Source organism: Sorex araneus, chromosome 3 (assembly GCF_027595985.1).
Source record: "Sorex araneus isolate mSorAra2 chromosome 3, mSorAra2.pri, whole genome shotgun sequence".
Lineage (NCBI taxonomy): Eukaryota > Metazoa > Chordata > Mammalia > Eulipotyphla > Soricidae > Sorex > Sorex araneus.
This window is the reverse complement of record NC_073304.1, coordinates 188,455,261-188,482,957: the sequence shown is the minus strand read 5'-3', so window position 1 is coordinate 188,482,957 and position 27,697 is coordinate 188,455,261. Positions and strand designations below refer to the sequence as shown.

The window sequence follows — 27,697 nt, the reverse complement described above, 5'->3', positions numbered from 1 at the left end:
ACAGCCAGGGGTCCTAACTAAGAGGGAACCCTACTTTGATCACCTTGAAGGGGTGGAAAATCACCTTTTTTTTCATAAAGCAATAGAATAGGGATGGAGAGGGGCACAGAGGAAGAGGAAGTTCTTTGAGTAAAATAAATTGGGGAAAAGCAAATCCCAACAAAATACATAAATAGTAACCACAAAGTAAAAAGAAACAAGACAAGGGTGCCCATAGTTTCCAAGAAGGCAGATTAATTTTTCTGATTCAAAGTCAGAAACAGCGGATTGAGTTCAGAAACCAAGCATGGATCTATGTTGCTCACAAAATTCTCACCTACAATGACGTGCTTACGAAAGGTGAAAAGTTAAGTGACTGAAGTACTGGTGGGTTGAGATGACAAGAGTGCACCTCATCCCACCACACAAGGACTCCAAGGCAAGAAAGTTCTAATGTCATTCAAATTTTATGGTTCGTATGTGTGGGCATCAAGGTAGTTATAACATGAATTAAAAGTAAAGGGTAATTAAAGTGAGGTTTTGCATCAGTCCCTCATAACTTGGCTCAGTTGAAATAATCATTAGACTGGAGTCTGATTCTGCAACCACAGTGTAGAGTTGAAATGAACTTAATGCACTCTGCTTTTAGCGAAAATTCATCCCCTCCAATACCTGTCAGTACCTTAGATAAGCTTCTGCTTATGAGAAATAGCTATGGCTATGGAAGGAGGCAGTGGAAATTCTGGCAATTCAAAACCCAACAGCCAATGTAAATAATATTTCATGTGTCTAATTGATCTCTAATTATCCTGATATTGAATTACCACTAAATCCTGCTTTAAATATATCTGATATTGATAAGAAAGTCATTATCACTGAGCAGTAACTGCTACTTCTACCAATTTTCAGTTAATTCCATGACAATGGAATTTACTTCTGATGAAGGTCCTGGTCCTCCTCTAACAATAAATTGATTTCTAGTCAGCAGGGGTTATCTTGTGAAATGCCTGTTAGGTCATTTTCAGGGAGTTCAGAGAGAAGGGCCCTATCCAGCTATGTTTCCAGACACCACTCTGGGCTTTCTTATTATCCTAGGTAACTCAGGGAAGTATATGCCTGAAGATCGGAGGTAATTGATGGATGACAGTAGTGTTCAAACTGGGCTGAAGTGTATAAAGCTACTTGGGGAACTTTTAAACACTGATTTGTCCAATGACTCCTTCCTGAGTGATAACCCCAACAAAAATACTAAATAAAGTTTTGGGAGTCAGACTCCAGACTCAGAATTGTTTTAAACTCCAGAATGATTCCAGGTTGACACTCAGGGGTTCCCAGACTAGAGGTGTGAGCTGGACTCTGAGCTCCATGAAAGCTGATGGCCAGCGCTAGGCTCTGCCTTACGCCAAGGAAGGCTGCTGGGTCTCCCCCTACTACTTCCCTTACCCTCCTGTAACTGGCAATCATCTTTACTGTCACTCTGAAAGGCAAACCCCACCTCTCTGTTCACCTAATGACCTCCTTTTACTCAGTGTAGTCCTTGATCTCTGCCTCTTTCTCACACATTCATCCAACCTCTTCTCCCATCTTCTTGCTTTTTCTCCATTCTTTCCTTTGAGGGTGAATCTCTAATCACCTGACAATGACTGAGGTTTTCCTTCTTGGGTCAGCATTGCAAAAAGAGTATTGAATGAGTGAAGCTTTAGAGAATAAACCCTTGTTCTGTTGGCTTTTGCAGGAGCAAGAGACTATGTTGCTTTGCTGAAAACTAGTTACAGGTGTCCCTGTGCTGGAGGTAAGAGGACATATGATTCTTGTACTGACAATGTCCACAGTACAAGCAGGAGTATGTTCATGTCTGTCTCCTCTTAGGGCCAAGGCTGTCCAGTAAGGCCATAATAAACTTTATTTCTATGACAAAATAGAGAACGTTTTGGGCTAGGAAGATAATACAGTGCTCAAGATTCAAGGAGCTTGTCTTGCTTGCAAGAAACCCAATCTCTGGAACCTTATCCAGTCTTATGAGCAACACCAGGAATAAGCCCTGAACACATCCAGGTATAGCCCCAAAGAGAGAGAAAAAGAGAGAGAGAGGCAGATAGAGACAGAGACAGATAGAGACAGAGACAGAGAGACAGAGACAGAGAGATACAGAGAGAGAATTGTATGTGACTCCATTTGTATAAAATTCTAGAAGTTCCAGGATAGCTCAGAGGTAGAATGTCAGCCTCACAAGTGTGAGGTTGTGAGCTTGATCTCTTGAATCCCCACCATCTCAGAGACTCTGTAATTTGGATTTTAAAAAAATTATTTAATTTTGGTCTTAAAGCCATATCTGACTGTACTAAGGGATCACTTCTGGAGGGATTTAGGGGACCATGTTTAGTTCTGGGGATTGAACCTGGGTCAATTATATGCAAGACAGGCAAGTTCCTTACTTACAATACTAGCTTTGCCCCCTGACTCTGCAGTTTGGCATCCCATGTATCACAAGAGTGTGTGACCACCTATTATCATGTAAACAACAAATTGGAAGGAAAGGGGCCGAATCACTTACCAGTAAATGTAAATCAAAGCAACAATGAGATGTTATATTTAGTGAGATTGGTATGTATAACAAAGAACAGAACCAACCAATGTTGGCGTGGATGTGGGAACCCTCATTTCTAGCTGGTGGGAATGTAGACGGGTCCAGTCCTTTTGTAAAACAATATGGACACTTACATAAAACTAGTAATTGAACTTCTATATGATCCACCAATTCCACCTCTTGGCATCTACCCCAAAACTCTACTTAGAAAGATATATGCACTGCTATAATCAATGTAGCACTATTCACAGAAGATAAAATTTGGAAACCACCCAAGTGTCCAACAACAGATGGCTGGGTCAAGAAACAATGGTACATATTATACACAATGTATACTACTCAGTGATAAGAAAAGAAGAAATCACAAAATTTGTTGCTATGTGTATGGATCTGGAGAAAATCATGCTGAGTGAAGCTAGAAAGAGAGGGACAGATGCAGAATGGTCTCTTTCATCTGTGGATACAAAGAAATATAGTAGGAGAATAACAAATGTCCGAAGGCAACACATATGGAGAATTGATTTTCAGTAGGAAGCTTACCTCAGTAGGAGATGGTGTTTTTAAGATGCTGGGAGGAGACATGAGACAATGGTGGAGGGATGCAAACACTATGGGTGTGTTGCTGGAATGTTGTATTCATGAGACTCTGCCATTGACAACATTGTAAACCATGTTGCCTAGTATCTCCCAAACTACACATGTGTATCATAGCAAATATTACCCTATGGCTTTGTAGTCAATAGTGGAAACAGTGAAAAATTGTATCAAAATAATTATGGGAAAATTATTTCTTTTAATAAAAATTTTATCACATCAAGAAAAGAAATAAAAGTTAAATCTCCTTAAAGCTGTAAAAGTGTAATAACATTAATAAAAGATAGGCTTGTGTTGTCTGGCACAGGCCCACTGTTTATTAAAAGACAGTGATTATTAGTATTATTGGTGGTGGACACAGCCTGGGTAAGAGCTGCCTGTAGGTTGTATGTACATGTCTGTGCTTTTCTGTGTCTCTCTCTCTATGCCACCTTATGGTCTTGTGAACATGGGGTGTAAGGAATGGATTTAGGTGTCTACAAGTGTCCGTAAAGGAATGAGGGGCCATGGAATCATGCGGGCTGTGTGTGCCTCGGTTTAGGCCTGGATCTTCCCTTCTCTCCACCATCCATTATAACCTTCTCTTCCACTAGACTGCCTGGTATTGATTTTTTTAAGCAGTTACTAAACTGCTACATTTACTGACTCATTCAGTTTTTTATCATATCCAATAACACAGTGCATTTTGGAAATCACATCACCCCTGCTCCTTCATGGCTTCTGCAAATCAAATTTATTTTAACCATTGAAAATGTCAAAAGGCTTCAGCCAAAGGAAACCTGGAGTGTTCTGGGGTGGCAGGACTCTGAAGCTGGTTCTTGGCTGCAGTGGACCACACTAAAGCTACTCTTTTGGCCAGTAGATTTATTTCTGCAAGTTTCCTGAAGGCGAAGACAGTTGAGGGTTACCCTAAGAACAAAGGCCTCAAACCTCTCTGCAGGGACTCCTGTGGGAGGAAGAACTTAGCGGAGGCCTTGGTGGTTGGTGTGGCATTACTATTACCCAATGTGGGGTCTGGGAGGCAAGTTGAGAAAAGCCTCATGTCTTTGCTTTCAGGGAGTCCTGGAGAGCTAGGGATAGCTGCATAGTTCATGTTGCTAACAACAATAAAAGTAGAGAACTGCAGTATAAAGTTGAATGCCCCTAAATTCTGAGTCCCTTAGGGCTGGAGTGTTGGTATAGTGCGGAAGGTGTTTGTCTTGCACACTGCCAACTTGGGTTCGATCCTGGCACCCCATATGGTCCCCAAGCCTGCCAGGAGTGATTCCTGACTACAGAGTCAAAAGTAAGCTCTCAAAAAAAGCAATATTCTGAGTTTCTGAAATCAAATAAATTACTTAGGAGGCACCACTTTGTTGGCATATGAGCTTAAGCAGTGCAACTTCTCTTGTCATCTCAGGAAGGACCGTTCTGTCTTAGTGCCCAGACACCAGCCTTGGGCCAGCTCACAAGCATGCCTTGTCTAGGGAAGCAACCTTCTGCGGTCTGGGCTGACTGTACTGCACACCTGGGCACTAGCTTCTGAGGCCAGGGGGTGGTGAAAGGTGAGAGATCACTGGGGGTGGTGCCAGCATAGAATGGGAGCTAGGAGACCAGTGAGAAAGTTGAGATAAGAGTCTCCTAGGAGGAGGGCAAGGCCTGACATAGAGTAATTGTCCATTAGTGTTTGGTAGCTAGTCTACAAGTCAGAACAACTCAGGGAAAAAGAGGGTATTTGGTTCAGGGGTCCACAGATCCATTGCAGAACAAACTCTAAAACAGGTTCACTCAGGAGCCCAGATTTTCTGTCTCTGCACTGTGGAACTTGGCATGCTATTTCTCCCAGTAACCTCCTCTTCCTCTAAGAAGACAGACCCAACTCTCACCCTTTATATATTCTCTGTTCCTGTGAGCAGCCCAGAGTGATGGCTGCATCTCTCAGCCACAGCAGAAATTTCCTGGGAGAGAGAGTTGGGGCAGGGGGTGACCATAGTGGTGAAGGTTGTGTCTTGAGCTCTGGCTTTGGTGAACTTCAGTATGGCTGTGGATTCTACAGTCCTCACACAGCTGCCCACGGAGTTCCTACAGGCTTTGCAAAGACAGTGTTCCCGTGGCCATGAGTCCCAGGTGGGGATGAGTCATTAAAGGTAAATGTGATGAAAATGAGTCCAGTTGGAGTAAAATAAAGTCACAGGAAATTGAAGAGAGTATGAGTTTAACACCTTGACATGATACTTTTAAGAAAAACTTTCTTGTGAAGTGAATGCAGAATCAATGGAGGTTATGACTTTCATAGTGGAGCCTCCTCTCCGGAAAAACTCGTTGAGCTCCTTCTGTTCTGGCAGTGATGAGAGAGAGAGGTGGGAGGTCAGGTATCACTGAATCATTTCCCCCTCTATCATGACCTAATGCTTGCTGATTTTGAGTTCCGCTGAGGATAATGAGGCAGAGAAGTTGGTGGCTTTCTAAAGTTCATGTAATATGTCCATTGAATCACCTAAAATCTTTCATTCACTGATTCACCTAACATTTTCTAGGTTCCTAATGGGACAGAGTTGATCTTTGGGGCAGCTGCACAGAAATGAACGGATGTGCTCTCTACTTTAGAGAGTTTGTTCGGTTAAACATACAGATGTGTGAACAGTATAATAAATGATATAACAGAACTATCAATCAGGGTTTTCTAGTTGCCAGCCACAAAAACGAACTTTGGGCAGTCAAGCAAGAAGAAAGATGTTAACTGAAAGGATATGGGGGCAGATCACTAAATTAAAGGTTAAAATTCAACACCAAGCTTTGGAAAGTTCAGGCAAGTAAGTGGTTTCATGGATCAGTAACAGTAGAAAACAGATAGTTTTTTTTTAACTATAGTATTGAGAATAAAATATTTGAGTCATTTTCTGTGTTGGATATAACTGTCATTTGGTGACATTATCTTAGAAGAGATCTCATTGGTTTAGCTTTTTGTTTGTTTTTTCGGTCAAAACCCATTACTCTTGGCTCTGTGCTCAAGGATAACTCCTGGAAATACTTGGGGACCATATGTGGATGCCAGGGTGGGACTGGGTGGGCTGTGTGCAAGGCAAATGCCCTGCTACTATACCATTTCTCAGGCCCCGCATTTAATTTGGATCATGGGTATATCCCTGGGCCTTAACAGGGCTTTTTGGCAGATTGCACACCAAGACTGTGTCCAAAGAAAGAAGAGTAGTGCCCCACAAAACCTGAATCCTGTAGCCAGAATAAGAGAGGGCGGGGTATGTAGGTGGATATGGCCAGGTTGATGGTGGACCTCATAACCCTTGATCTCTTCTTCTATACTAGTTGATGATTTTAGTTAGGCTCAATACCAGCCGGAACAAAACCAAGATTAAACCAGTTCATCTCTCTTCCTGCCAAAAACTCCCAAAGAAGTATTGAGTATAGTGTTTCCTCACCTCAAGTAAATTAAATAAATTGAGAGCAAAAAACACAATCTGACTTCTTGATGATAAAGATCAGGCTGAAGGTACACCAGTATTTCTGGAGGGTTAGGCATGGTCATATGACTTTTGGTTTGTTAGTTTCCAAAGCTATTCATGATTGGAGTTTAGTCATACAGTATTCCAATACTCATCCCTCCACCAGTGTACATTTCCCAGCACCATCGTCCCCAGGTTCCCTCCTATCACCCCTCCCCCACCTGACTCTTGGCAGGCGCTTTTCTTCTCTCTCTCTCTCTCTCTCTCTCTCTCTCTCTCTTTGGGCATTGTGGTTTGCAATATTGGTACTAAAAGGTTATCAAGAATATCCTTTACCTAATTTTTAACTTTCTGATCTTGTCCAGCTATTATTGTTATACTGGTCTCTTATCTATCCAATCCCTGACATTTATGGTTAGTTCCAACCATTGAACAGTCCTCCTAACTCCTGTTTTCCCTGGCCATGGATATTAGTCTTCATATATATATTGAAGACATACGTATATATATATATATATATATATATATCACAAATGAATGCAGTCATTCTATACCTGTCCCTTTCCTGACTCATCTAACTTAGCATGATATTCTACATGTCCATCCATGTATAGGCAAATTCTATGACTTCATTTTTCCTGACAGCTGCATAATATTCCACTGTGTACATGTGCCATAGTTTTTTTTTTTTTATCCATATCCATGAAGAATAGTGCTGCAATGAACATAGGAGTGCAGGTGGTGTTTCTGCTGTGTGTTCTTGGGACCCCAGGATATATTCCCAGGAATGGTATTGCTAAGTCAAATGAGAGCTCAATTTCTAGTTTTTTGGAAATGTGATATTGTATTCCAAAATGACTGGACCAGTCGGCACTCCCACCAACAGGAGAATCCCTTTCTTCCCACATCCATGCCAACACTGGTTGCTTTTATTTGGATGTGTGCCAGTCTCTGTGGTGTGAGATGATAATCTCATTGTTGTTTTGATATGCATAGCCCAGATGATTCGTGATGAAGAGCATTTTTTGTGTGCCTTTTGGCCATTTGGATCTCTTCTTTGAGAAATTTTCTGTTAATTTCATCGCCCCATTTTCTGATGGGATTGGATGTTTTCTTCTTGTAGAGTTCAATCAGTGCCTTGTATGTCCTTGATATTAACCGCTTATCAGAAGGGTATTGGGTGAATATCCTTTTCCGATCTGTAAACTGTCTTTGGATTATGGTCACTGTTACTATTTTTTTTTGGCTTTTTGGGTCACACCTGGCATTGCACAGGGGTTACTCCTGGCTCATGAACTCAGGAATCACTCCTGGCAGTGCTCAGGGGACCATATGGGATGCTGGGAATCGAACCCGGGTTGACTGCATGCAAGGCAAACGCCCTACCTGCCGTGCTATCACTCTAGCCCCCTGGTCACTGTTACTCTTGAGGTGCAGAAGCTTCTTAGTTTAAGGTAGTCCTATTTGTTTATCTCTGTTTCCACTCGGTTGGTTAGGGGCGTTTTGTCTTTGAAGATACCTTTAGCTTTAATGTCATGAGGGTTTTGCCAACCTTTTCTTCAATGTACCTTATGGATTCCGGTCTGATGTTGAGGTCTTTAATCCATTTGGATCTGACTTTTTTGCATGGTGTTAGGTAGAGGTCCGAACCCATTTTTTTGCATGTAGCTATCAAGTTTTGCCAGCACCATTTGTTAAAGAGCCTCTCCTTGATCCACCTCACATTTCTTGCTCTCTTACTAAAGATTAGATAATGATATATTTGGGGATGTGTGTAAAGATATTCAACCCTATTCCATTGGTCTGCAGATCTGTCTTTGTTCCAATACCATGCTGTTTCAATTACTGTTTTTTTTTAAATTTTTTATTGAGTCACCATGTGGAAAGTTACAAAGTTTTCAGGTTTAAATCTCAGTTATACAATGCTCGAATACCCATCCCTTCACCAGTGCTCATATTCCGCCACCAAGAATCCCAGTATAGCTCCACCCCACCCCCTCACACCCCTAACCCCCCCCACGCCCCTAGCCCCCCCACCCTAAGCCCCCCCCCGCCTGTGAAACTAATAAATTTCACTTTACTTTCACTTTGATTGCATACAATATTTCAACAAAACTCACTATTATTGTTTGGAGAGTCTCTCCCCTAAAGTCAGACCTGCTGAAAAGGAAGCATTAGATAATTTGTTTTCCATTGCTGAGGATGAAGAGGTATGAGGTTGAGTGACCACACTTATAGGCCTCTCAGTTTTGGGTTTCTGTAATTTAGTATTTCCACTCCTGGGAATATATCCCGGAGAGGCAAAACGGTATAGTAGAGATGGCATATGTATTTCTATGTTCATTGCAGCACTGTTTACAATAGCCAGAATCTGGAAAAAACCAGAGTGCCCCAAAACAGATGACTGGTTAAAGAAACTCTGGTACATCTACACAATGGAATACTATGTAGCTGTCAGAAAACATGAAGTCAATTACTGTTTTGTAGTAGAGTTTGAGGTTGGGAATGTGATGTCTTTTTTCCCCAAGAATTGCTTTAGCTATTCGTGGGGGCTTATTGTTCCATATGAATGTCAGGAGTGTTTGATCAATTTCTTTGAAGAATGTCCTGGGTATCCTTATAGGAATCACATTGAATGTGTATAATGCCTTGGGGAGTATTGTATTTTGACAACTTTAATTCTCCCAATCCATGAGCAGGGAATGTGTTTCCATTTCCTTGTGTCCTCTTTTATTTCTTGAAGTAGCGTTTTGTAATTTTCTTTGTAAGGGTCCTTTACCTCCTTAGTTAAGCTGATTCCAAGGTACTTGATTTTGTGAGGCATGATTGTGAATGGGATTACTTTTTTTCATATCATTTTCTTCTCTCTTATTATTTGCATTATAGGAAAGCCATGGACTTATGAATATTGATTTTGTAACCTGCCACTTTACTATACAAATCTATTGTTTCTAGGAGCTTTTTGGTAGAGGCTTTGGGGTTCTCCAAGTATAGTATTATGTTATCTGCAAATAATGAGAGGTTAACTTCTTTCTTTTCTATCTGGACACCCTTAATATCTTTTTCTTGCCTAACTGCTATGGCAAGTACTCCAGTATTATGTTGAAGAGAAGTGGTGAGAGTGAGCATCCTTCTCTTGTTCCTGATCTTAGAGGGAAGGTTTTTAACTTTTCCCCATTGAGAATAATACTTGTCATGGGCTTGTGGTACATGGCTTTGAGTATATTGAGGAAAGTTCCTTCAATTCACATTTTGGTCAGACTTTTCATCATAAATGGGTGCTGAATCTTGTCAAATGCTTTCTCTGCATCTATTGATATGATTATATGGTTTTAATCTTTTCTTTTATTGTTATTATGAATTATGTTGCTTGACTTGTGGATGTTAAGCCATCCTTGCATCCCTGGGATGAATCCCACTTGACCATGGTGTGTGACCTTTTTGCTGAGTCATTGAATTATATTTGCTATATTTTGTTGAGGATTTTTGCATCCATGTTCATCAGGGATGCCAGCCTGTAATTTTCCTTTATGTGGTGTCTGCTTATGGTATTATGACAATATGTGCCTCATAAAAACTGGGAGTGTTTCTGTTTCTTCAATTTCCTGGAAAAGCTGGAAAAGGATTGGCAATAGGTCCTCTTTAAACATTTGGAAGAATTCACTAGTGAATTCATCTGGACCTGGGATTTTGTTTTTGGGAAAGCTTTTGATTACTATTTCAATTTCCTTGATACTGATAGGCCTAATCAGGTTTGCCATATCATCTTGGTTCAGTCTTGGGAGGTTATAGGAATCCAGGAATTTATCCATTTATTCTAGGTTCTCTTGTTTTGTGGCATACAGACTTTCAAAGTAACTCTGATGATCTTTTGAATTTCTTTGGTTTCTGTTGTGACGTACCCATTTTCATTTCTGATTTGGTTTATTAGGGTTCTCTTTCTTTCTCTGTGAGTCTAGCTAGTAGTTTATCAATCTTTTACTTTTTCAAAGAACCAGCTCTTGGTTTCATGATGTTTGGAATTCTTTTTTTTTGGGGGGGGGGTGGGCTGGTGGTGAGGAATTCAGCTTGTTGATTTCTGCTCTAAGTTTTATTATTTCATGACTAACTTTCGGTCAAAGTAATTGAAGTGAAAATTTCCCGTAGCTGTTCCCAAAAATTCTCCATAAAATGATCAGCCTACATGGCCAAATTCCTCCCTTCCCCCCATTCTTGCCCTCATCCTTGCCAGCTTCATTATGCAGCATTGGAAGTGATATAATAGCTGAGGTTTAACTATCATCTTGTACCAATAACAGAAACACCATACTCTAGGGGTAAATAAAGTCATTTACAGAATAGCTGGGATTCCATATGACTCTTGAATGTCCTTCTAGCCCTAGGATTTTGTGTGTAGGCTAAACAAATTTCTGTTTCATTTAGGCTATAATTATTTAAGGACGCTGCTACTTGAAACTAAAGCAAGCCATAAGTGGTAATGTAGGCAAAAAGACGACTGCTATCTATATGAGCTTGTCACTATCTGAGCACAGACACAGTTGAATCACATGGTAATATCTACCTGGAAAGGCCAGGGAAAGCTCCACATAGGGGACATGGGTGAATGATATAAGAGAAGGACTAAACAGTCCAGGTTGAAAGCACAGGATGATTAGCGCCACTCATCTCCCTTCTTACCTAGTAGAAATTTTGTAATCCCTTATTCTGGTTGTGGGATGTGACTTTATAGTCTCAGTGATGAACCACACATTTAACTTCTAAAAGACAGTCAGCAGCTAAGTGAAAACAGAGTGCAGTGTAGCTGTGATTTGCCAGATGTTATGGAGAAGAAGATGGATTTCCTGTTTCCATTTCCACAAGTCTGAGAGAATAGGAGTTCGTGAGCACACGTGTCTGTGTGTGTGTGTGCGAGAGAGAGAGAGCCTTATTATTTTGACAAAAAGTCAGACTATTATTTTGCTCAGTCCATTTAATTTCTTTGATGTGAGGAGTACTATACTAAATACTTCTTTGACAGTTTTCAATAGGGACACAGACGGATTAAGTTAGTCTCTTTTGCTTGAAATCCAGATCTTACAGTCAAGGCCCAGTCTAGCTGCTTATCAGAGAGTTACAGTGTGTGGGAAGGAGTCAGGGAAGGTGGTGAGTTCTGAGGGACAGAAGGTCATCTGACCATGACAAAATATCACCCTGAAGTCATTGTCTTCATCCCCATTAGCCTCTTCCAGGTCTGAGAAAAGGCTTTAGAGTCTTAAAATAAACCCACCCCATGCCTTGACCACAACAGGGCAGACCACCACCTGATTTTATTTGGAACTTAACCTGCTTGGAGGATCAATCTGGCATTTTTTTGACTGAAGGAAAGAGCAGGAATAATATTGCCATTGGGTGGTCTTCTCTTCTCTAAAGGGGGGTATCATAGGACTTCCTCACAATAGGAGGACCCTCTAGTGCTGTCAGGTAGCTGCTTGGAGAACCTGATTATGTGCTCCAAGAGAACATGAACTCCTGAGGAGGACACAGGAGTGTAGCCCTACTTCATCTCTGCCCTGGTCACACACTTCACAGGTTCATTTTGTGAATTAAGCTTAATTCAAGGATTCTTTGATAACTTTGGCTCTCTGACTATGGTCAAACCAAGGCCATGCCCCCATCTTCTCCAGGTCTCAGACCACCCACCCCTCCAAGAAGCACATCTTAAGCACATGAGTTTAACACTTGTGACCATGGGGAGAATACCTACCACAGGCATTCCCATGCAGGAAGCACCCCGCTAAGTGAGAGGCAAAAACAATTTAGGGGTTTGGGCCTGTGTGAGGAGACTCAGGACAAGATCCCAGGAACACAGCTGTGCTCTGGGCCAAACATTGTCAGGCATTTATTAGAACTGCACAGGTAGTTCTCTAATTTTGTTGTTATTTGTTTATTTGTTTTAGGCCACATCCTGCAGTGATAAGAGCTTGCTTTGGGGCTGTGCTCAAGGATTACTCCTGGCAGGCTCAGAGACCATACAGGAAAACAGAGATGGAACCCAAGCTGCTTGGAGAACCTGTGCAATGTAAGCATCCTACCCACTGTACTATCTCTCTGGCCCTCTAATATATTTTCTTATCCATTCTTTTCTGTGAAGCCAGGGAAACAGAGAGAGGCTGAAATTGATCACTGATCAATGGAAACACAGCCAAATTTCGATCAACTAAGCTATTTGATGCTTTTGTGGTTTGACTGGGGTTCATATTTTGTCTGTTTGAACATGGAGTGTTATGTGTGTGATGTTTATTCATTATTGACACAGTCTTCTTGTATTAAATTGACATCTGGTGTTCAATAGTAGATATTGGGTTTAGCTAGGAGTTTTGGGGGGCTTAAGGGGGGGCTGAGTGTGGAGCAGTCTCTCTAACAGTTCCTTCTTTGCACTCATCTTGAAAAGAGGTCACACCTATTGCTAGGGTGGTGACATTGTCAGTTAACAAACCCAGCTGTGCAGGCGAAGGAAACTTTCTTTTTTAAAAAAATGATTTAACCTAATTTCTATTTCTGGAGAGTAGAAGGAACTTCTTAGTTAGTTTCTTCCCAGCCTTCTCCCTGGTTACACACCTTTGTTCAGGAGGGCTAAGTCAGTGGTGCTGGGCTGACAATTTAAAGTGAAAATTCTAGGTGTTACCATGCAGGTGAAGTGAGAAAGAGGCTGGATAGTTATCTATAGACTCCCAAATGCATGTGTGTTTGCAATAATTTAAATATCTGTAAGCTAAAAATAGAACATACACACTCCCATGCACTAGAACATTAATATTTGCATTAGCAACAAAATAGTTGGCTGAGTGAATGCAAAATTGAGAAAGGAAAATAAAGGAAAAAAATAAATTCAATTCTAAGAATGCTGCTTGTTTCTGAATTAATAGTATTAAATGGTGAGTGGAAGTTTGACCATTATGCAATGCATGTTAAGAAGCATTTATGAACATTTGTATAGGAGAGAGATAACAAGCTAGGAAAGTAGAAAACCAACAAGAGAGCAGAAAAGTGATAAATAATTATCAATTACGACAAATGCAAATGTATTACTTTTTACAGATTTTTTAAAAAGTTTAAGCACCATGGTTTACAAAGCTCTTTGAATTTTTTTTTGGGGGGACCACACCTGGGAGTGCTCAGGGATTACTCCTGGATCTGCACTCAGGGACAATTCTTGGCATCATTCAGAGGACAATACGGTGTTCTAAGGATTGAATTTGGATTGACTGGATGCAAGGCAAGTGCCTTATTCATTGTACTATCTCTCTAGCCCCTACAATACTGTTAATAATGTGGTTGTGTAATTAAAACATTCCACTACCACATCCTCCACCAGAGTGTCTGCTTCTCTCCACCGTTGCCCACTGCCACTACTGTTCTAGTACCTTCTCCCTCCTATTTCCACTACAATGCCCCCTCCTAATTCCTCCCACAACATTCTCCCCAACAAACATTCTTCAGTTTTCTGCCAAAGACCACTTCTCAATTTCTATTGTTAATCCCCCACTGTGAATTCATTTTGCATCTATCCCTCGCCTTCTAACTTCACCTTCACTCAGTGTGGTACTCTCCAGATCCATCCACATAGCAAAAAACCATATGATTTCTTCTTCTTTCTTTCTTTCTTTCTTTCTTTCTTTCTTTCTTTCTTTCTTTCTTTCTTTCTTTCTTTCTTTCTTTCTTTCTTTCTTTCTTTCTTTCTTTCTTTCTTTTTTTCTTTCTTTCTCTTTCTTTCTTCTTCTTTCTTTTTCTTCTCCTCCTCCTTCTTCTTCTCCCCTCCTTCTTCTTCTTTCTCCTCCTCCCTCCTCCTCCCTCCTCCTCCTCCTCCCTCCTCCTCCTCCTCCTCCTCTTCTTCTTCTTCTTCTTCTTCTTCTTCTTCTTCTTCTTCTTCTTCTTCTTCTTCTTCTTCTTCTTCTTCTTCTTCTTCTTCTTCTTCTTCTTCTTCTTCCTCCTCCTCCTCCTCCTCCTCTTCTTCTTTTCTTCTTTCTTCTTCCTCCTCCTCCTCCTCCTCTTCCCAAGTAGTATTCCATTATGTACATGGATGATTGTTTTTTTTCTAGTCAATCTGTTCTCAGACATGGATTATTTCCAGATTTGGACTATTATGAATAATAATGCAATGATGATAGTAGCAGTGAAAAATATCTTTCTGAATAGAGTTTTGGGGCCCTTGGAATAGATGCCAAGAAGTGACATTGCTGGGTCATATGGAAGCCAACACCTAGTTTTTTTGAGAAGTGTCCATTTTTGATGTGTCCACTGTATTCTGAAAATGCTGAACCAGTCTACATTTGCACTAGTAATGGATAAGGGTTCCTTTCCCCCCACAATCTCTCCAACACTGGTTGATTTTTTTTCTTTTGATTTGTGCCAGTTTCACTGAAATATCTCATTGTGAGATATCTCATTGTTGTTTTGAATGACATTTCCCTGATGATAAGTGATGAAAAGCATCATTTTCACATACCTTTTGGCCATCTGTATGTCTTCCTAGAGGAAATTTTTGTTTATCTCTTCTGCCCATTTTTTTTATAGGGTTGCTTGTTTTATTTCTATAAAGTTCTACCAGTACATTATATGCATTAAATAAACCAATTTGTTCGAGCAGGCACCAGTAACATCTCCATTGTGAGACTTGTTACTGTTTTTGGCATATTGAATATGCCACAGGTAGCTTGCCAGGCTCTACCCTGCAGGCGAAATACTCTCGGTAGCTTGCCAGACTGTCCGAGAGGGGCAGAGGAACTGAACCCGGGTCGGCCGCAGGGAAGTTAAAACATTCAAAAAAAAAAAAAACAAGCAGATGGTATTTAAGAATAAAAATCTAAAAATAAAAACGCAACAAAATATTATTATATGCCTAAAACCCACCTATCAATAACTTTGTAAATCACAGTTTTTTAATTAAATAAAAATGAATAAGATAAAATCACTGTCTGTAACTGTCACTGTCATCCCATTGTTCATTGATTTGCTCGAGCGGGCACCAGTAATGACTCCATTATGAGACTTGTTACTGTTTTTGGCATATCGAATACACAAAGGGTAGCTTGCCAGGCTCTGCCATACAAGCGAGATAGTCTCAGTAGCTTGCTGGGCTCTCTGAGAGGAATGGAGGAATTGAACTCGGGTCGGCCGTATGCAAATGCCCTACCTGCTGTGCTATCGCTCCAGTCCACTATTAGATGCTTTGAACTTAATGTTCTAAGGTAGTCAAGTATCAGTACAAGCATTTGGAGCTGAGGAAATAGTTCAGTGGCCAGGGGAGCATACATTGAATGTGCAGTGTGTATCCTGGATACTGCCCCATGCCCCCCAAACACTTCTGTTTTAGCCCTGGAGGTTCCAGAGCACCTCTGCCTGTGGTCTGGGTGGCTCCTGAGCACTGCTGGGCCTGAGCAGCACCACACTGCAGGTTCTGGCCCTGCTCACTGAGTCCCCATAAGAGGGTTGCTTTTGGAGTACCATGAGCACTGAGACCCCAAGGTCCACCCCAAGCCCCAAATGGACAGATGTTTATGTGTGGACTCTAATATTATCAGATCTGAAATATATAAAACTAAAACTGAAATTATCGCAGAGAAAGGTTAACAAATCAGCAAACAGAGGGGAATCTTTCTCAAAAGCTGGTAGATAGAACATCATGTGTGATCATATAGTGAGATATGATTTAATCACATTTAAAGTAGAGAATACTTGTGGAGAAAGAGCATTAGAGCAGTTTTAGTATTAGAACAGTATTAGAGCAGTTTTCTCAACTGAGAAATTCCAAGGAGGTCACAGGTGGAAACCGCAAAAACTGGGGCCACAGCACAAAACTAGAGGGCCAACAGGAAGGAAACAAGGTCAGGAGCAGAGGCACTGTCAGAAAAAGTTTGAGAAACACTAAACTAGATCACAAGCCTCCATAAATAGCAAAGTCTCTTCATTACTGAAATGTTCTCTTTCCAGCAGATGATGACATTAGTAAGCAACAACAAAGAGGTGGGTTAAGTATTTGTTTGGAAGCTAAGAACACAACTCTGAATTATCCGTGGGTTAAAAACGAAAGGCATAACAGAAATCAGCAGTTTCATGAATTTAAAAGAAGGAAAGTGCTACATAGCCCAGCTTTTCTGACATAGTTTAGCTGGTTCTTAGAGGGATAATTGAAAGCAATTATTAGGAAATGAGAACAGCTGCCAATAACCCTCAACCTAAGAAATCAACTTAAGACTCTAGAAAAACAGAATAAGAGAAACTAGAAGAAGGAAATAATAAAGGTAATGACAGAAATGAATGAACAATAAAGCAAACAATTAAACATGCACAAAAATAGACATCAACAGAACTCAAAGTGAGTTCCTTGAAAAAGCTGATATTTAACAAATCCTGATGAGATTGACCAGAAAAAAAGACTGAAGAGGCAAATAATACTCATACTGAAAAGAGAAATTGTCCATGGGCAGCTTTGTTTAAATAGGTGTCTTACCCAGTCATGTTGGGGTGGGTTGGGGGCATAAGTCCCTGGACACTCAGCCCTGGAGGGCCAGATGGCTCTGTGTTTGAACACAGTGTTTTAGCACTTGAAACTCTGTAGTGGTGGGGACCTCTGGAGTTATACCTTGGGATGCTTGGGGGTCCATGAAGTACCAGGGATTGAATCTAGGGTCTTGCATGTGCCAGGTATGCATTCCATCCCTTCGAGTCATATTTCTGGTTCTAGACAGATTTTGGTTTTGGTTTTGGGCCACACCCACCAATCCTCAGAATTTACTCCTGGCTCTGTGCTCAGAGATAATTCCTGGCAGGGCTCAGAGGACCATATAGGGATTGGGGGTTGAGCCTGGGTCAGTTGTGTGCGAGACAATCACCTTATCTGATGTACTATCTTCTGCTCCTCTGATAGATTTTTTATTTTCTTTTTTCCTTTCTTTTCTTTTCTTTCTTTTCTTTTCTTTCTTTTCTTTTCTTTTCCTTTCTTTCTTTTCTTTTCTTTCTTTTCTTTTCTTTTCTTTTCTTTTCTTTTCTTTTCTTTTCTTTTCTTTTTTCTTTTCATTTCACATGAATGGTCATGTGCAGTCTGAGCAGAATTCTGCAGAGTACTTCTCTGATGTCATTTATATCCCCACAGCACAGGGCACAGGGCCCGGGACAGCACAAGCTCTCAACAGGGAGCTGTTGACTTACAGAGCAGAATTAAAATTCAGAAGAGCATTTCATTATGCTAAGACTTCTTTTACTGCATTATAACCAAGGAAACTCAACCAAGTGGAATTTGTTCTGTTGTGATTCCCAGAACCGTAAATCTAATGGAGAAGGTGTCAGAAACCAGACACCAGTTTTCTATGCAGGAGATGGTCAGGGGACCAGAATCTCCTGATAACAGAGAGCATCCACCAAGGCAGAGAGGCAGGGACATTGTTAGTTTGTCATTTAAATCAGGTCTCTTAACCAATCTGGGTTCAATTTCCTCACGCTGAGGCTGAGGATTCTCAGAATCTACCTCATAGCACGTGAAGGTGAGATAAGTAATGGATGCAAAACTTCTGGTCCAGGCCTTGCAGAGTGTGGTGCTCAGTAAAAATGAAGTGAGAGTGATAATGCTGATGACAAGCACTAGTATTCCCAAGAGGTCAGCCAATGCATGGCAGATAGAAAAAGAATGTCAGAAAGTGGGGTGACAGATTCAAGTCAGATTCATCAGTGCTGCCCCAAAGAGTGGACTTATTTTCAGACATGGCAGGCAGCAATCCAAAGCTTCTGAGCGGGCTCTTGCTGAATACAGTGGGGTGGAGCAGTTAACAAATGGAGACTGGGTAGGAGGGTTAGCCTGGAGAAGGAAATTTTCTCCAGGGAAGAAAACACTTACAGGTTCTCATTTCCCAAATCATCATCACCAAGATTTCCCCTTATTTTATATTTTCATTCCTGTAAATTTCCCCTAATCCTTGGGATCAGAACACTGTGTGTGCATACATCCATACATGTTAAAATATTGGAAAATATGTTAAAATATTGTAATCCATTGAAAGCGTAGCTTCCATCAATTCACTCTCGGGCCATGTCATCATTCTCTCCACTAGAGACTGGTGGAAAAGCATTTACCTAGTTGACTAATTAGAAAAAAGACCTTTTCCTACTTGGGTGGCTAGTAAGAATGGAAGCATATTTGGCTCTCTCTAACAAAGTATGTGATAGAATTGCTGGCCCTGCTGTTTAAAAATCTTCAAAGGTTGTAGCGGCTGCATTTAATTTCCCCCATCACTCTGCCTCCTGAACATAGAGGTCCCTTAGAGGATGCAGCAAACGCCAGTTCTGATGAGTCTTAATAAAATGTGTTACAGGAAGTCAATATCCTGTCGAGTGAGACCTGTCTGCTTCCTCTGTGAAAATAACTATTTTCTGTTAAAAAAAAAGATAATTCTTAGAAAAATATAGGGGCCATTTGATGAGTCAGGGCTGCTGAACTAACTGACATACACGTGTAATCCATGTTCCAGACTACAGTGGCCCTGACGTTTATATCTGAAGCCTCTCCTGTGCACTGCTGCCCATCCCATCTGTGCTTGGGAGATCAGGGGTGAGCTAACTCAATACAGGTTAGGAAGCAGTATGTGATCTGGGTCCATGGGGTGGGGGCAGGGGCTTGAATACTCTGTAGAAAGATATACTCTTAGTAGTCCCAATGATCTCATGGGGGAGGACGCTGACCCAGATGCTGACTGAGGTGGAGGGGTGCTGCATTTAGGGGACACATGAGGGGCAGTGGCAGCAGTGGAGATAAAGAATCTATACTCCTCAAGTCCAATCAGGAAAACTTCTTGGAAAAGGCAGCATTTAAACTGAGTCTTGAAGGATGAACACCAGTTTTCCAGATAGGTAAGTTGGGAGAGAATATCCCCGAGAGAAGGTACAACATGATCTGAGGCAAAAGGATGCTAGTGTCACTGGGAAATTTTCAGCGGGGTGATAGGGAAGGGGTCGAAAAGTCCTTTTGTTCCGTAGAGTCTGTCCAGGAAGTTTCCTCACTGTTTGGTCCTCTAACCAGAAGAGAGATCAGAACATCAAACTAGAAGGCCTTTGTGGAGACTCTTGGTGTCACTGTCACCACCATCTCATCATCGTCATCCATTTTGTCCCCTTCCCTACATTTCTCCCAAGGTCCATAAAAATGTAACCAAATAAAGCCTGTTGGAGTCATGGGCAGGCAGTAAATTTTCTGCCTCCACCCAAGGGCAAAGGACTGTCTTACTGAAGAGGTCACTCAGACTCTCCAGTGATGTTCAAACTTTTTACACCTGAGCGATGACACCTATCCTCTCCAGGATCAGCAATTAATAACCACTGTGGTAGACCAGTATTTTCCCCATTTTTATGCCTGTGCCCTGGTCTGAAAAATAGTGGTTGAAATCTACTACTGAGACCTGTGGCCCTCAAAGTTGATTGCACACTAGAATCATCTGAATAGACTTAAAAATGATACTACAGCCTGGGTCCCACCCTCAGAGATTATCCTGATATTGTCATGGTGATGGTCTAGCTCTCAAATAAGTTATTGGGAATCTAAGAAAAATATTAAACATTTTTAAGCATCCCAGGTGACTTAAATAAGAAGGAAAGATGGAGAACCTCTGGATTAGACTAAACCTGGGTTCTTCAACTACTATTTCATAACTGGTGCTGGCAATAGGAACAGAAAGGTTGAATCATGAGTCTACCTCCTTGCTGATAAGGCTGGGCCATGGACTGGTATGCAGGACAGCCCACAGGTATAAATGGCTGAAAAACGCTGGACTAGACCCAACTATCCTTCTGTTCTAGCTGCAGGTAGTTTGTGCTTCTCTATGTGGTAAGCTCAGGAGTCTCCAATTGTCACACTTATTGCTCTTGTGTCTGGGGTCAATAGGCAAGATGGTTCTGCTGATCTTGGCTGGGATTCCCCACAGCCCTGAAATGGGTGGACTGTTAGCCAATCTAAAATGGGCTTGGCTGGGGACATAAGGAGCATGTGGCTATACATGTGACTCCCATTCTGTTCACATAGTCACAGTGGAGAACAAGAGAGCATGCAGAAAGATGCCAGGTCTCTCTGCAGGGACACCTGCAGAATGTGATGCAAATGATGAAACAGGCACAATTCTTATACTATATCCTGTCAAATACAGCAAGTCACAAGTCCTATCAAGATTTATTGGGGCAAATGAATCGCCCTCATTCTGGAGAGGAGCTGCAAAGAGTATTACTGTTGGAGGGGAAAAAGCTGGAAAATAGGCACGATCGCTCTGCTTTCTCTACCATTGGGAGCTCTGCGGAACATTGCCTTCATCTTTTCAGTCTTCGTTCTTCTGTTCCTGTGGTGTTCTTCTTCCAATATGTCTATTTCTTCCTCACTGGTGGGTGTGAACATGTTTTACCGATTCTTTACCCAGAATTGGATGGCAGGCATGAATCACTATAATTTGTGAGACAGAAAGGAATGATGTCACTTTCATTTCAACCGAAATCCAAAGAGGTCAGTTCATCTGGTCAAGGGTCCTCAGCCAGGCTCTAGGGAGCCTTTCCCCACTTCCCCATTGCTGGCTGACAGATGCATGCTCTACCAGCATTGGCACAATGGCTGCACTGTCATTTGCTTCCTCAAATCTAAGAACCAAAGACTCGTTCACACATGGGTTCTTCACAGATCTGGGCCGTTCAGCTCCCTTGGATGTGGAGGATGCCTGCCTCACCCCTAAAGCTTAATTAAAATGAAGATGAAGTGCTCTCCGTGATGGGTCATGCTTCGTGGCAGTCACTGTGCCAAGGACCCCGGTGGGGCCTCTGATGTTGAGAATTCTTCTCCAGCTTCTGCTCTGGCAGCAGCTTCCTCCGGGAGCCTCATTATAATTCCTTTGGTAATTAAAACAACAGATGTTATAATTAAAAGGCTCCTCATTAAATCACAAATAACTGAAGCTTGAGGTGGGTCTTCACTGAACAGTGTCATCAAGTCACCTTTGGAGAGAATAAAAAGCATGTGAAAGGGGGAGGCCTCCGCTGGCTGGGAGAGGCAAAGGATGCCTGGGTGCCAGTGGTACTCCCAAGGAGCTGCTGACATGTCAGAAAAGAGGGTCCTTGGGCTGCAGGGAAGAAACTTGTGATGAATCAGTGCGGTGGACCTGCAGGCTCCATGTGGTTGGGGTGGTGGTAACTGTCCAGCAGCAGTGCCAGAATGGGAGCAGGCGCTTGGTCTTTTACACTCAGAACCAGGTTGAGAGGGTGTGCCCCTGAAAATGGGGTCAAAAGGACATGGAGGGGTGTGCACCAGAGAAGCGCTCAGGACCTTTGGTTCTCATCCGTGCTGGGTAACTCACTCTCTTGCAGTCCCTTGTGAGCCCCATCTCTGAGTCACTGACTGAAGCCTAAGCCCCCGGGACATGAGGTCCGGCCTGGATGGAGGGGTCCTATGAACCATCTGGGGGCTTCCCTGAATTACTGAAACACCCCAGATCTAGGTGCTAATTACCTCTGAATGCCCTAGCTCTGACTCTTGCACCATTAAGCTATTTGGAAGAAATATTTAGGGCTGTGTATCATGTGCATGAGTGTGATCATGGGACTCAGTTGCCTCCAGAGGACACCACTGTCGATAGTCCCCCTCCCCAGCTCCTTACACAGGTAAGGCATCCTGATCAGAGTTGGCAATTGTCATGACTTTATACTTTAGGGGTTCCTGCTGATTGGCTATGTGAAATATCCCTACCTTTGCTTTTAATGTAGCACTGTAGCACTGTTGTCCCATTGTTCAGCGATTTGCTCGAGTGGGTACCAGTAATGTCCCCATTGTGAGATTTGTTGTTACTGTTTTGGGCATATTGAATATGCCATGAGGAGCTTGCAGGCTCTGCCATGCAGGCGGGATAGTCTCGGTAGCTTGCTGGGCTCTCCGAGAGGTACAGAGGAATCGAACCCAGGTAGGCCGCATGCAAGGCAAATGTCCTACCCGCTGTGCTATCACTTCAGCTTTTAATGTATGCATTGAATTTTTATATGCTTACTAGCTGTCCTAATGTCACTGTCCACTTAAACAATGTCTTCTGTTTTGGGAGCCTTGGTAGGGGAATGATATTGTATTAAATAAATGGCAAGCCTATGAATTCACTGAAGACTGCCCAGATGACCCTAAAGCTTGGACAGTGTTTGTGTATTTGTTCATCTTTTTGTGTATTTGTATCATTCTTTGCAATCATTTCCCACTGGACAGAGATTGAAGATGCTAATCTGATTGGGCTTATTGTGGTGAATTGCCACAAAGTATTGGAGCAGGAGAGACAGGGAAGACATGAGTCATCTTGTCTTGCTTACTCAGGCACATCTCTTATATAACACTGTGCCCAAAGCACAGAAAGTGTTCAGTAAAAAAAACAAAACTAGTTTGTTGTGGAATGGACTGATGAAGAAATGTGTATTTGGATGGATGGATGGAAAGAAGGTTGGATGGAAGGAAGAATGAATGGAAATTGGATGTATGGAAGGAAAGATGATGGATGAATGGAAGAAAGGAAGGAAGGTAGGAAGGAAAGAGAGATATATAAGGAAGAAAAGGTGATGGATGGATGGATGATGGATGGAAGGAGAGGAGTGCTTAAACATGTAGACCCATGGATAGCCCCAATAGCTAGCATTTACTGAATACTTATCATATGCTGGATACTATATAATTCTATTATATATTTCTTCAGCAAAACTGCTAGGTCAACTCATTTTTATCTCACAGTGAAAATGGTGATTAAGTGACTTGCCTAGTGCACATTCACGGAGGTGTTGATACTATCATTTGAAGCCTGAGCCAAGCAATCTCAAGACTGCCTTTCCCACTGTATCTGGCAGCAATGTGGGGCCAGAGTTAGAATCAGTTCTGTAGCCCCATTTAGATGGATCCTGGCCTTCCCTGTCTATCCTAGCAATACAGCCAGCTTGATCTAGATGCCCTCTCTCTACTACACTGCACCCAGTGCTGGAGCACAGAGATGACCTGGTCTGGGTTGGAGTAATACTTCCTCCAACCTAGTGGAAAATTCTGGGCCTGGAAGATCTCCAGGGATGCCCAAAGAATGGGCAGACTGATTATACTGGGCACCCCCCTGAGACTTGGCTATTTGAACTGGGTTTTGAGGGTAAGATAGGAGCCAGACTAGGTAAAGGAAAAGGAGGTGGTGAAGACACTCTAGCTAGAAGGAATAATATTTTCAAAATTGAAGTATTAAGAAAGCTTCAAGTATGGACTATTTATTGGTGACCATGATGGGGTATTATGGGTGGGACAGGGGAGGGTCGGAAAGAAAAAGTTGAAAGTCTGGCTTGTAAACTAGCAGGCCTAGGAGGCTTAAAGTTGGAAATGCTTTGAGAAAGGATTGTCTGCTTTTGAAGGGAGGATGGCAGTAGCTGGTGGTCTGAGATACACATCTGGGTTATTCATTACTATGGCGTAAGGAAATAAATGGTCTCCAGGGTTCGACTCCTCTGTCCCTCTTGGAGAGCCTGGCAAGCTACCAAGAGTATCTTGCCCGCATGGCAGAGCCTGGCAAGCTACCCGTGGTGTATTTGATATGCCAAAAAATAGTAGCAAAGTCTCACAATGGAGACGTTAATGGTGCCTGCTCGAGCAAATCGATGAACAACGGGACAGTGATAGAGTGGATATAATCTCCAATCCCCCTGTTGCACAGATGGTGAAGCTGGGGCTCGAAGCTGGTAACTACTGACTCCAAGTTACATAGCAGGGATAGAAGCTAACTAGGACTTAAAGTAGTAGCTGAAAGGCAGGTGGCTATTATTTTTACTTGTCTTTCTCTATTGCCAGTTTTAAATTTAAGTTTTGTGTTTAATACTTTTACATACTTACCTATTTTCCTTCCCCTTGTCTTTTGTGACTCCTGGTGGGTGAGCAGAAACCCCAGTCAGTTGGTTTTGTGAATTGTAAAATCCCAGCATGTCTGGGAGGTTTGTATAAAAATGATGCTGCCATAAATTTCTCCCCTGGAGGACAATGAAGTACAAAAAGAGGGGGCGAGCATTCAAAAAGGGCTCTGATTAAAGCCAAATCCCAACATTTCCAACAACAAAAGCTGCTGATGCTCTGGAGGAAATAATGATGCACAAGATCACAGTGTCATGTGGGGCTAGGAGAGAAGAGGAACTTGGGGAGACCGAGTCAGAGGGGGAGGTGGAGGCGGGCAGAAACCTGTGGTTGTGGAACCCACCATACCCCCACACGTGAAGAAAATTGCCATGACCACCAGGCTGCCCCTCACGCCCCTGTGTTCCCGTTGCCAGAGCTGCACAGCCTTGCTGGTCCCCAACCCCCATTCCTGCAGAGCAGACACCAGGGCTGTGATTCATGGACTGTGTGCTAGGAGGGCTTGGGTGCGCATGGATGGGAGAAGATAACGCAAAATGACTTTGCAGTGCTGTTTCTTTGACTCTTTCCTCTAAAACTGACTTCAGCATTGTGCCACTTGAAAACAAACTCAGATAGAACTAGAAGTCACATGCTCATAAGAACAGAGGTAGATACAGTGTTGCAAACTGCATGTTGTTTATAATTGTTAGGATCTAGAAATGATCTCAATGCCCACAAGTGGAAGAATTATTAAACTAACCAAGAGATGACTACCATACTATTTACTATCAGAGAAAAGTCTCCAAGATATATATTTGGGGAGAGGAAGGCAAATAGCAGAAAATTATATGTGCTATGCTATAATTTAAATCGAAAGAAGGAATAAGCAATGTCATACATTTTACAAGCATGGAAGTATCTATGTGTAAACCTACAAATAGTCATATGGTTCTGGAAGAATCTCCACCAAACAATAATGGTTACATTTCTGAAAAGTGATTATGAATGTTGCCACAGAGGACTTGGGCTTCAGCTGCAATGAGCCTGTATGGATATAAAATGCATTGGTAATTATATATTAATGCATTCCTAACTGTTAGTGACCAAAAAAAGATATTTTCCAAGTTAAAAATCAAAATAAGAAACTAACAGTCTTTTATAGTTCTAGAATTGTATGATTTATAATCTATGCCTTAACATTTTCCTCTTTTCAGTCTCCAACCTTATCCCTAAATGCCCAAGCCACCAACCATACTTCTCTCCAAACATGGGACACTTCTATGTTTGGTTGGTTTTGGTTTTGATGGAGCTCAGGGGATCATAAGGGGTACTGAGGATTGAATCTCGGTCAGCTGTGTGCAAGGCAAGCACCGTGCCTGCTCTACTAGACTCATTTTTCAGATTTTCCCCAATGGTAGATGTGGCTAGCTGCATGTCCTGGACAGACCCTTGCCTACCACACCTAAAAGATAAGAATTGAGAAATAGATGTGCTCTGCAGCCCAGATTCCACAGGCTCAGATCTACTCCCATGAATGCAGCTGTCCACAGATCTTTCTCTTTTTTTCCTTTGTTTTGTTTTTGGGCCACACCTGGAAATGCTCAAGTGTTACTCCTGGTTCTATGCTCAGGGATAACCCCTGCCAGTTGTTGGGGAACTATATGGGAAGCTGGGGATCAAATCCAGGTCAGCTGTATGCAAGGCAAGCACCTTACCCTCTGTACTATCTTTCTGCTCCTTGTCCTTCCTTCCTTCCTTCCTTCCTTCCTTCCTTCCTTCCTTCCTTCCTTCCTTCCTTCCTTCCTTCCTTCCTTCCTTCCTTCCTTCCTTCCTTCCTTCCTTCCTTCCTTCCTTCCTCCTTCCTTTCTTCCTCCATCCTTTCTTCCTTCATCCTTCCTTCCTTCCTTCCTTCCTTCCTTCCTTCCTTCCTTCCTTCCTTCCTTCCTTCCTTCCTTCCTTCCTTCCTTCCTTCCTTCTAATTCTAACTGGCTTTAGTGCTCAGGGTCTCACATGGCAGCAGTCTGCATTTCTAGTGGACCACATTCTCATTAGAGATCAAATGAAGAAAGCTCTTAGCTCCATCTTAGTTCACTCAGACAGAGTGAGAACATTATCCTACAGTTGTATGACTAAGTTCCAACTCCCACCCTTGGGACTAGGGGCCACCCCAGTCCCTTTCACGTAGCCCTCTCCTTCTTTATCAGCAGTTTACACGACAGTCTTAATACAGTCTTATATTCTAAGACAGAGTCTTATATGCTGGGACATGATCACATAACTGAGAGACTTGTATCACACTGCCTTGCCATATTTCATTGGCTAGAAGACAGACACTGATGCCACCAACAAGGGCCTGACACCAGAGGGGATATGATGGCTCAGCAGTATGTCTACCCAAGGAGACCACATTCCTCTAGTAGCCCAGAGAACTTCATTCTCCTGCTGTCATTTCCTGGTGCCTTGCCTACATCTCTGGTTTAAAGTTTTTGTTTGTTTGGGGACCAAAGCTGGTCATGCTCCGAGCTTACTTCTGGCTCTGTGCTCAGGGCTCACTCCTGGCTGGGCTTGGTACATCATATGGAGTACCCAGGATAGAACCCAGTTAGCCACTTGCGAGGCAAATGTCTTACGAGCTGCACTATCTCCCCAGAGCCTTAAAATTATTTTATTTTATTTAAAAATTTTTTATTAGTGAATCACTGTGATGTACAGTTACAAACTTATGAACCTTCGTTTTTGCATTTCAGCCATACAGTGATCATTTACCCATCCCTCCACCAGTGCCCATTCTCCTCCACCAATGTTCTCAGCATCCCTCCCACCACCCCCACCCCACCCTGCCTCTGCAGCAGGGCATTCCCTTTTGTTCTCTCTCCTTTTAGGTGTTGTAGTTTGCAATAGAGGTATTGAGTGGCCTTCATGTTCAAACTATGGTCTACTTTCGGCATGCATCTTTCAACCCCCCAAATGGGTCCTCCTGACATCCTATACTTGGTGTTCCCTTCTCTATCACAGCTGCCTTTCCACCCAACATGTGAGGCCAGTTTCCAAGCTGTGGGGCAGACCTCCCGGTTCTTATCTCTACTACTCTTGGGTGTTAGTCTCCCACTCTGTTACTTTATATTCCACAGATGAGTGTGATCTTTCTATGTCTGTCTCTCTCTTTCTGACTCATTTCACTTAACATAATACAAAAAAAATTTTTTTTTAGTTTTG

General features: G+C 42.3%; 1 long non-coding RNA gene across 1 annotated transcript in view; it reads left to right on the top strand.

Annotated features, from left to right (window-relative positions):
• Window positions 1-27,697, top strand: part of LOC129403680 (uncharacterized) — an 81,057-nt gene that overhangs the window by 22,489 nt on the left and 30,871 nt on the right. Inside the window, exons 2-3 of the long non-coding RNA XR_008629377.1 lie at window positions 1,715-1,771; window positions 12,537-12,658. This is a non-coding gene — a long non-coding RNA (uncharacterized LOC129403680). The remainder of the gene's footprint in view (window positions 1-1,714; window positions 1,772-12,536; window positions 12,659-27,697) is intronic.